Below are 10,946 nucleotides of genomic sequence, written 5' to 3' on the forward strand. Positions count from 1 at the left end.
CAGACCAGTCAAGTCGGGTGCAGGACCCGAGGCGGCGGAGACTCCGGCGCGCCGCAAGCCGGAGCCGGACAATAAGTTCAACTCGGACCAAAAGTCATCAACAAGGCGGAGACGCCACCAAAACTTGCGAGAAAGCAAAAGTTGCATAAGTGTAAAAAGCGGCCGGCTAGAAGCAGCCGGCAAGAACGAGCCGGATGAGGGCGCAGCCGGCTGAATGGAAATTCTCAGTCGGCCCCTCCAAGTGCCGTAAAATATATTCGAGAAGCCAGGAAAACCTGCCTAGGTCCTTCTAAACGCAGGACCTTGCCAGCTTCGGGGGCTAATGTCGGGGGGAAGACCCCGGGTAGGGCAATGGAAGCGGAGCAGCCGGCTGGCCACTGGCCGGCTCGTGGCAAAGGCCGGCTGAGGTGCAGCCGGCTGGCGCCGTGGCCGGCTGGTCCGGAAGCCGGCTGGCTCTAGGTCCTAGTCGGCCTGGCTACGGCCACCAACGCTGTAGCTGGGCCGGCTTCTACAAGCCATATCCGACTGGGAGTTTGTACCTCAGACCGACTCGAGGCTGGCGAGTCTTGCACTGGAAGGAACCGGGTTGGTGATCCGGGTTCCCAAAGTGTACGCTGACTTCATCTTCCGTAAAGCACAGGGCACTGTGAAGCAATAGTGCCACGCGCCGGACAGGCCATCATGGCTTACGACAATCCGTACTGGCTACAGTGGCTGACGGCGACAGGGACACCTCCTCTCCATACCGCTGACCTTGGCAGCCGGATGGGATAGGCCACGACGCCTCAACGGCTCCTGACGTCACTGCCTCGGGAAGGAGCGGAAGCCGGAGCCGGCCAAGCCGGCCAGTAAACTATAGGGTCTTATATGTAAAGTGCCGGTGCCTATATAAGCCGCACTACCCCCTCCCGTGCAGGGGATCGATCATTTCTTACCTCATTCCACCCTTAGCGCTGCCCTGTGAGAGAGACTTCAGTCTTCCTTAGCCTCCCAGGAGCAGCCGGACACAGCTCTAGGAGCACCATTGTATTGTGTGATCATCATATACACCCATAGCAGGAGTAGAGGTTTTACCTCCATCGGAGGGCCTCGAACCTGGGTACGTCGCCGTGTCGCTCGTCCCCATACCCGCATCCGGATACCGCCGTGAGATCTCTCAGGAACCACTTCGATTAGCCACCCTATGGCATATGCCGTGACGATACCACGACAATGCCAAAGGAATTAACACGAGCGGTAACATTACAACAGGATTACAATAGAGCCCACAAGAAACATATATTACAACAACGACTCCAACGAGTCAAGATACAAATATACAATACAAAGATCCAAGTCATACAGAATATCGAATACGTCCGAGTACGGACAAGATACAAATTGGACTAAGAGTCCTGAAGATAAACGATGGCGTCCATAACCCTGCCCAGGCCTAGCCGGAAGGGTAACCTTGCTAACGTCGTCATCTCGTACCTGTCAAAGTCGGGCCATCGGTTGCCGACAAAAGGGAGGAAGCAAAAGAGAAAGAGGAAAGGCGAGAGTAAGTACCAAGGAACGAACTCCGGCACGTACTTAGCGAGACTAGAAATGGCTATGCTCGCCAGGCGAATATATATATCGCCTGGGGCTATATGGTAGGTTTAGCGGCAGCAAAACTATAACCAATAGAGACACGCTACAACATCCGTCTAATCAGAGAAGATAAGAGAGCGCACAAGGTAACAGATCAATACTACACAAACATAACCCAGCCGATTACACATATCCCCTTCAACAAAGCGAAGAGGCAATGTAAAAGGCACTCAACGGTGGACAAGTTTTATTAGGTATCGGTTGTAGTAATGCTATATTACGAATCAAGTTATTAGCAAATTATTATCAACAACATAAAGGTGTAGGTTGTTCTATGATCAAGCTATACAATTCCAAGTCGTCCATAACCGCGGACACGGCTTATCGATAAGATGTACACCCTGCAGGGGTTGCCCAAATGTAACCATACGCATGCTCGACCCCACTTACTACAGGTGAAGTCTCACAACAAGACCGTTCCCAATGCAAGAGAAAGTTTAATGGGAGCCACCCAACTAAGCTACCTGTGACGAAGTCCGGCCGTACTCCGATACGGACCCAGAGGTTTGCGCCGGCGGCTAGGCGTGCGAACCACACGCTTCGCTAAACGTCCCGCAAGGTACAGTACAGAATATAAACACCCGAAGGCAACAGGAAGTAAACACCCGAAGGCAACAGTAAGTAAAGCATGGCATAGGCAAATAAAACCAAGGTTGTGGCTCCCAATTAAACAGACTCGAGGAAAGGTAATGGGTGAGGGGGGGGTCCCGATAAACGTCCCCACGTACGGGTAGAGCGCTCAATCTCGGAACAGATAACAAGAACTCGGGTCCTAGGGGACATTAGCCAGTCAAAGTTCCGATGCCTTCGCAAAGGGGCTCACAGATGCCTCTGCTTACAATTTTAGTTGTTAACATTAAAGTAAAGCATGTGTATCTCCGACAACTGATATAGCATGTGATAACCTTCCAACAACCCAACATATCCCGATAACAGATCGAGATAAACAACAGAGCCTAAACACGCCTACGACTCGCAAGGCTCAAACATCAAGCAACGGCTATGGGTATGGAATGATACATATAGGATTATTATGGTGAACAAGTGGAATAGGACATGTGACTCGATAAAGAAGCGCAACATAAGGATAGCAATGCGAGGGAGAGTGTATAATAGGTGAAGAGGGAGGGCTCGCCTGTGAAAAGCTGCAGAAGAACTTGTCGTATCTCACAACACCACTTCATGATCCTATCCGTAAAGAAGCAAATGCTGGAACACAGAACGTATGCAAGTCTTACTACTACGGATAAAGAAGATCCAGCATGATCAAGATGGTATGCATGACATGGCATGTATGATGTGATGCACTTATCCAATTTAAGCGGGATCAGAATCCCGAACAAACAAATTATGTTGGAGTTGCATTTTCTATCGGCAAAGTTAAGTGTTGATTAGCATGGCATATCATGGCAGGGGTGTGCTACTTCCAAATTAAACGGAGCGGGGAAACCTTAGACAGATATCCGAAATACTCCTCATATTATGTTAGGTGAACATGCACGACTATCAATGCGCGTCATGATGCGAGATGCAAACAGATGAATTGATGGCATATTCAGGTTCAGCACATTTTTCTGATCAATATTCATATAGAAAACATTTTCAAATGAGTTACCAATTAAAAGTTATTAGCAGTTTAGTTTTTTATTATTTAAAATAGATAAACAAGTTTTATTTTAATTAGAAAAGGACCCAGAAAACATATTCAGCCGGGGGGAGGACCCCGGGTTGTTTTCAGAAAGATCCAGGGGGTTATGGTGAAACAGATACAGGCAGGGGCTGCGGGTTGAGGATGAAAAACTGGCAGGGGCCTCTATGCAAAACTGTCAGATCCAGATCCGGTGGGGGGCTTTCTCACCGAGCCGGGTCCTAGCCGGTGTCGCTGACGAGAGGGGCCCAGACGATTATGTGGCAGCCACGCTGGCGAACCATCCATGGCTTGCACGCAAGGCGTTCGACGCCGTGCGCGTTCCAGACGGATGGTCACTGTGGGGCGGCGCGGGCGCGCGCGGGCGACTGGAGGCGTCCCAAGAAGCAGGACTTGGTGCAGGAGAACCGCATCGACGCGGGGAACCATGGAGTGGCGGCGCCGTTGTCGGGGACCACCGGAGAACTCGCCGGCGGCGACCATCTGCAGCGGAACGACGGCATCAACGTCGGCAGAAGCATCGAGAGGCGGAACAAGACGTGGAGGAGGTCAAGGAGACGCGGTAGGTTACCAGGAGGATGATGGCGAGGTCGGTTTGACCGGAGGAGGTCGGGGTCGGCCGGAATCTTCGCCGGAGTGGGATGGCCGTGGCGGAGAAACGAGGTTCGTGGCGTTGATTCGCAGCGCCCGTGCTCGATTCCTTGCAGGAGGTGAACGAGGAGAGGGAGGCGAAGCTCGTGGTGGTCTCGGTTTGGCGCGGGGCGGCCGGAATCGACGGGGCGCCGGCGAACTGCTCACGGTGGTATTCTCACAGAGAAGAAAAAGAGGAGGGAGATGGGGGCGGCGGCGCGAGATGGGAAGGAAGAGGGGGCGCTAGGGTTTCCGTGGCGCGGTAGGGATTAAAAAGGGGAGGGGGAGGGAGCAGGTGAGGAGCGGGCGTCGTGGTGGTGGGAGGAGGACCACAGGGTCACGCCATGTGCGTGCTCTCTCTCTCGAGGGAAGACGACAAGGGAAACAACGAACGAAGGGGTATGCGGGCTGGACTTGGGCCAGAGGATGGTGGAGAAGGTGGGCTAGAGGGAGAGAAGAGCTGGGCTGCCTCGGGCCAGGAAGGAAGTGAGGCCAAGAAAGGAAAAGAGAGGGCCCGGAAAGAGAGGGTTAGAGATTAGATGGGTTAGGTTTTATTTTAATAGAAAAGACAAAGGGGTGGTTTAATACAGAAACCATATGAGAGGGAAATTAAAATAGGTATTATTTAAAATAACTTTTATTTGATAAAACCATGGTGGATGATATGATGCATGATGACATGATGATGCACAAAACAAAAGAACAAGCAAATCTAATAGGGGTAATACCCGAGGCCGTTACAATCGACACCACTAACAAGGAACCTCGCCCCGAGGTTCCACGTCCAGGTACGGGGGAGAGAGGTGAGCTATCAGATCTTCAGGCGACGTGTCGATCTCCTCGACACCACTAACAAGAGTTCTTGCTCCATGCTGATCGGGCGACACCACCAACAAGAAGTCGTTGTTCCGCTATTGATGATGAGCTTCCGTCGGGATCCTCCAAAGATCGGACCTAATAGGATAAGGCAAAGATCGTCCAACCCGCGTCGGAAGCTAAGACTCGGAAAACTCAGATAAAAGAGAAGACTCAAAACGCGCAAAGGTAAGAGGAGAAAGAATATAGATAAGGAGAAAAATAGAGCTAGTCAGATCTATCCAACGATTTTTCAGAAAATAGGTTTTGACACTAGACACAACAACGTCCGTTGGCAAGGTTATCCTACAGGCTGGACTAGTGGGGTACCGTCAACCTGGGCTCTGATACCAACTTGTGACGCCCCGGAACCGGTAGCATGAGGATTCCAGCGATCCCGCCGAAATCCGCACGATATCGATTCAGAGACGCCCTCCGACACGACGTGCGCGACGAATCACACACGTGATGCCAAAGGAATTAACACGAGCGGTAACATTACAACAGGATTACAATAGAGCCCACAAGAAACATATATTACAAAAACGACTCCAACGAGTCAAGATACAAATATACAATACAAAGATCCAAGTCATACAGAATATCGAATACGTCCGAGTACGGACAAGATACAAATTGGACTAAGAGTCCTGAAGATAAATGATGGTGTCCATAACCCTGCCCAGGCCAAGCCGGAAGGGTAACCTTGCTAACGTCGTCATCTCGTACCTGTCAAAGTCGGGCCATCGGTTGCCGACAAAAGGGAGGAAGCAAAAGAGAAAGAGGAAAGGTGAGAGTAAGTACCAAGGAACGAACTCCGGCACGTACTTAGCGAGACTAGAAATGGCTATGCTCGCCGGGCGAATATATATATCACCTGGGGCTATATGGTAGGTTTAGCGACAGCAAAACTATAACCAATAGAGACACGCTACAACATCCATCTAATCAGAGAAGATAAGAGAGCGCACAAGGTAACAGATCAATCTACACAAACATAACCCAGCCGATTACACATATCCCCTTCAACAAAGCGAAGAAGCAATGTAAAAGGCACTCAACGGTGGACAAGTTTTATTAGGTATCGGTTGTAGTAATGCTATATTACGAATCAAGTTATTAGCAAATTATTATCAACAACATAAAGGTGTAGGTTGTTCTATGATCAAGCTATACAATTCCAAGTCGTCCATAACCGCGGACACGGCTTATCGATAAGATGTACACCCTGCAGGGGTTGCCCAAATGTAACCATACGCATGCTCGACCCCACTTACTACAGGTGAAGTCTCACAACAAGACCGTTCCCAATGCAAGAGAAAGTTTAATGGGAGCCACCCAACTAAGCTACCCGTGACGAAGTCCGGCCGTACTCCGATACGGACCCAGAGGTTTGCGCCGGCGGCTAGGCGTGCGAACCACACGCTTCGCTAAACGTCCCGTAAGGTACTGTACAGAATATAAACACCCGAAGGCAACAGGAAGTAAACACCCGAAGGCAACAGTAAGTAAAGCATGGCATAGGCAAATAAAACCAAGGTTGTGGCTCCCAATTAAACAGACTCGAGGAAAGGTAATGGGTGAGGGGGGGTCCCGATAAACGTCCCCACGTACGGGTAGAGCGCTCAATCTCGGAACAGATAACAAGAACTCGGGTCCTAGGGGACATTAGCAAGTCAAAGTTCCGATGCTTTCGCAAAGGGGCTCACAGATGCCTCTGCTTACAATTTTAGTTGTTAACAATAAAGTAAAGCATGTGTATCTCCGACAACTGATATAGCATGTGATAACCTTCCAACAACCCAACATATCCCGATAACAGATCGAGATAAACAACAGAGCCTAAACACGCCTACGACTCGCAAGGCTCAAACATCAAGCAACGGCTATGGGTATGGAATGATACATATAGGATTATTATGGTGAACAAGTGGAATAGGACACGTGACTCGATAAAGAAGTGCAACATAAGGATAGCAATGCGAGGGAGAGTGTATAATAGGTGAAGAGGGAGGGCTCGCCTGTGAAAAGCTGCAGAAGAACTTGTCGTATCTCACAACACCACTTCGTGATCCTATCCGTGAAGAAGCAAATGTTGGAACACACAACGTATGCAAGTCTTACTACTACGGATAAAGAAGATCCAGCATGATCAAGATGGTATGCATGACATGGCATGTATGATGTGATGCACTTATCCAATTTAAGCGGGATCAGAATCCCGAACAAACAAATTATGTTGGAGTTGCATTTTCTACCGGCAAAGTTAAGTGTTGATTAGCATGGCATATCATGGCAGGGGTGTGCTACTTCCAAATTAAACGGAGCGGGGAAACCTTAGACAGATATCCGAAATACTCCGCATATTATGTTAGGTGAACATGCACGACTATCAATGCGCGTCATGATGCGAGATGCAAACAGATGAATTGATGGCATATTCAGGTTCAGCACTTTTTTCTGATCAATATTCATATAGAAAACATTTTCAAATGAGTTACCAATTAAAAGTTATTAGCAGTTTAGTTTTTTATTATTTAAAATAGATAAACAAGTTTTATTTTAATTAGAAAAGGACCCAGAAAACATATTCAGCCGGGGGGAGGACCCCGGGTTGTTTTCAGAAAGATCCAGGGGGTTATGGTGAAACAGATACAGGCAGGGGCTGCGGGTTGAGGATGAAAAACTGGCAGGGGCCTCTATGCAAAACTGTCAGATCCAGATCCGGCTTTCTCACCGAGCCGGGTCCTAGCCGGTGTTGCTGACGAGAGGGGCCCAGACGATGATGTGGCAGCCACGCTGGCGAACCATCCATGGCTTGCACGCAAGGCGTTCGACGCCGTGCGCGTTCCAGACGGATGGTCACCGTGGGGCGGCGCGGGCGCGCGGCGGATCGGAGGCGTCCCAAGAAGCAGGACTTGGTGCAGGGGAACCGCATCGACGCGGGGAACCATGGAGTGGCGGCGCCGTTGTCGGGGACCACCGGAGAACTCGCCGGCGGCGACCATCTGCAGCGGAACGACGGCATCAACGTCGGCAGAAGCATCGAGAGGCGGAACAAGACGTGGAGGAGGTCAAGGAGATGCGGTAGGTTACCAGGAGGATGATGGCGAGGTCGGTTTGACCGGAGGAGGTCGGGGTCGGCCGGAATCTTCGCCGGAGTGGGATGGCCGTGGCGGAGAAACGAGGTTCGTGGCGTCGATTCGCAGCGCCCATGCTCGATTCCTTGCAGGAGGTGAACGAGGAGAGCGAGGCGAAGCTCGTGGTGGTCTCGGTTTGGCGCGGGGCGGCCGGAATCGACGGGGCGCCGGCGAACTGCTCACGGTGGTATTCTCACAGAGAAGAAAAAGAGGAGGGAGATGGGGGCGGCGGCGCGAGATAGGAAGGAAGAGGGGGCGCTAGGGTTTCCGTGGCGCGGTAGGGATTAAAAAGGGGAGGGGGAGGGAGCAGGTGAGGAGCGGGCGCCGTGGTGGTGGGAGGAGGACCACAGGGTCACGCCATGTGCGTGCTCTCTCTCTCGAGGGAAGACGACAAGGGAAACAACGAACGAAGGGGTATGCGGGCTGGACTTGGGCCAGAGGATGGTGGAGAAGGTGGGCTAGAGGGAGAGAAGAGCTGGGCTGCCTCGGGCCAGGAAGGAAGTGAGGCCAAGAAAGGAAAAGAGAGGGCCCGGAAAGAGAGGGTTAGAGATTAGATGGGTTAGGTTTTATTTTAATAGAAAAGACAAAGGGGTGGTTTAATACAGAAACCATATGAGAGGGAAATTAAAATAGGTATTATTTAAAATAACTTTTATTTGATAAAACCATGGTGGATGATATGATGCATGATGACATGATGATGCACAAAACAAAAGAACAAGCAAATCTAATAGGGGTAATACCCGGGGCCGTTACAATCGACACCACTAACAAGGAACCTCGCCCCGAGGTTCCACGTCCAGGTACGGGGGAGAGAGGTGAGCTATCAGATCTTCAGGCGACGTGTCGATCTCCTCGACACCACTAACAAGAGTTCTTGCTCCATGCTGATCGGGCAACACCACCAACAAGAAGTCGTTGTTCCGCTATTGATGATGAGCTTCCGTCGGGATCCTCCAAAGATCGGACCTAATAGGATAAGGCAAAGATCGTCCAACCCGCGTCGGAACCTAAGACTCGGAAAACTCAGATAAAAGAGAAGACTCAAAACGCGCAAAGGTAAGAGGAGAAAGAATATAGATAAGGAGAAAAATAGAGCTAGTCAGATCTATCCAACGATTTTTCAGAAAATAGGTTTTGACACTAGACACAACAACGTCCGTTGGCAAGGTTATCCTACAGGCTGGACTAGTGGGGTACCGTCAACCTGGGCTCTGATACCAACTTGTGACGCCCCGGAACCGGTAGCATGAGGATTCCAGCGATCCCGCCGAAATCCGCACGATATCGATTCAGAGACGCCCTCCGACACGACGTGCGCGACGAATCACACACGTGATGCCAAAGGAATTAACACGAGCGGTAACATTACAACATGATTATAATAGAGCCCACAAGAAACATATATTACAACAACGACTCCAACGAGTCAAGATACAAATATACAATACAAAGATCCAAGTCATACAGAATATCGAATACGTCCGAGTACGGACAAGATACAAATTGGACTAAGAGTCCTGAAGATAAACGATGGCGTCCATAACCCTGCCCAGGCCAAGCCGGAAGGGTAACCTTGCTAACATCGTCATCTCGTACCTATCAAAGTCGGGCCATCGGTTGCCGACAAAAGGGAGGAAGCAAAAGAGAAAGAGGAAAGGCGAGAGTAAGTACCAAGGAATGAACTCCGGCACGTACTTAGCGAGACTAGAAATGGCTATGCTCGCCGGGCGAATATATATATCGCCTGGGGCTATATGGTAGGTTTAGCGGCAGCAAAACTATAACCAATAGAGACACGCTACAACATCCGTCTAATCAGAGAAGATAAGAGAGCGCACAAGGTAACAGATCAATACTACACAAACATAACCCAGCCGATTACACATATCCCCTTCAACAAAGCGAAGAGGCAATGTAAAAGGCACTCAACGGTGGACAAGTTTTATTAGGTATCGGTTGTAGTAATGCTATATTACGAATCAAGTTATTAGCAAATTATTATCAACAACATAAAGGTGTAGGTTGTTCTATGATCAAGCTATACAATTCCAAGTCGTCCATAACCGCGGACACGGCTTATCGATAAGATGTACACCCTGTAGGGGTTGCCCAAATGTAACCATACGCATGCTCGACCCCACTTACTACAGGTGAAGTCTCACAACAAGACCGTTCCCAATGCAAGAGAAAGTTTAATGGGAGCCACCCAACTAAGCTACCCGTGACGAAGTCCAGCCGTACTCCGATACGGACCCAGAGGTTTGCGCCGGCGGCTAGGCGTGCGAACCACACGCTTCGCTAAACGTCCCGCAAGGTACAGTACAGAATATAAACACCCGAAGGCAACAGGAAGTAAACACCCGAAGGCAACAGTAAGTAAAGCATGGCATAGGCAAATAAAACCAAGGTTGTGGCTCCCAATTAAACAGACTCGAGGAAAGGTAATGGGTGAGGGGGGGTCCCGATAAACGTCCCCACGTACGGGTAGAGCGCTCAATCTCGGAACAGATAACAAGAACTCGGGTCCTAGGGGACATTAGCAAGTCAAAGTTCCGATGCTTTCGCAAAGGGGCTCACAGATGCCTCTGCTTACAATTTTAGTTGTTAACAATAAAGTAAAGCATGTGTATCTCCGACAACTGATATAGAATGTGATAACCTTCCAACAACCCAACATATCCCGATGACAGATCGAGATAAACAACAGAGCCTAAACACGCCTACGACTCGCAAGGCTCAAACATCAAGCAACGGCTATGGGTATGGAATGATACATATAGGATTATTATGGTGAACAAGTGGAATAGGACACGTGACTCGATAAAGAAGCGTAACATAAGGATAGCAATGCGAGGGAGAGTGTATAATAGGTGAAGAGGGAGGGCTCGCCTGTGAAAAGCTGCAGAAGAACTTGTCGTATCTCACAACACCACTTCGTGATCCTATCCATGAAGAAGCAAATGTTGGAACACACAACGTATGCAAGTCTTACTACTACGGATAAAGAAGATCCAGCATGATCAAGATGGTATGCATGA

General features: G+C 49.7%; 1 long non-coding RNA gene across 1 annotated transcript; it reads right to left on the bottom strand.

The window, feature by feature from the left end:
* Positions 1-5,274: 5,274 nt before the first annotated feature.
* On the bottom strand, positions 5,275-6,928 carry LOC139834112 (uncharacterized). Its single transcript, XR_011749483.1, has 2 exons — positions 6,787-6,928; positions 5,275-5,494 (listed from the first exon to the last, which is right to left on the bottom strand). It is a non-coding gene; the product is annotated as an uncharacterized lncRNA (long non-coding RNA).
* Between the last annotated feature and the right edge of the window lie 4,018 nt (positions 6,929-10,946).

Source organism: Lolium perenne, chromosome 1 (assembly GCF_019359855.2).
Source record: "Lolium perenne isolate Kyuss_39 chromosome 1, Kyuss_2.0, whole genome shotgun sequence".
Taxonomy (NCBI): domain Eukaryota; kingdom Viridiplantae; phylum Streptophyta; class Magnoliopsida; order Poales; family Poaceae; genus Lolium; species Lolium perenne.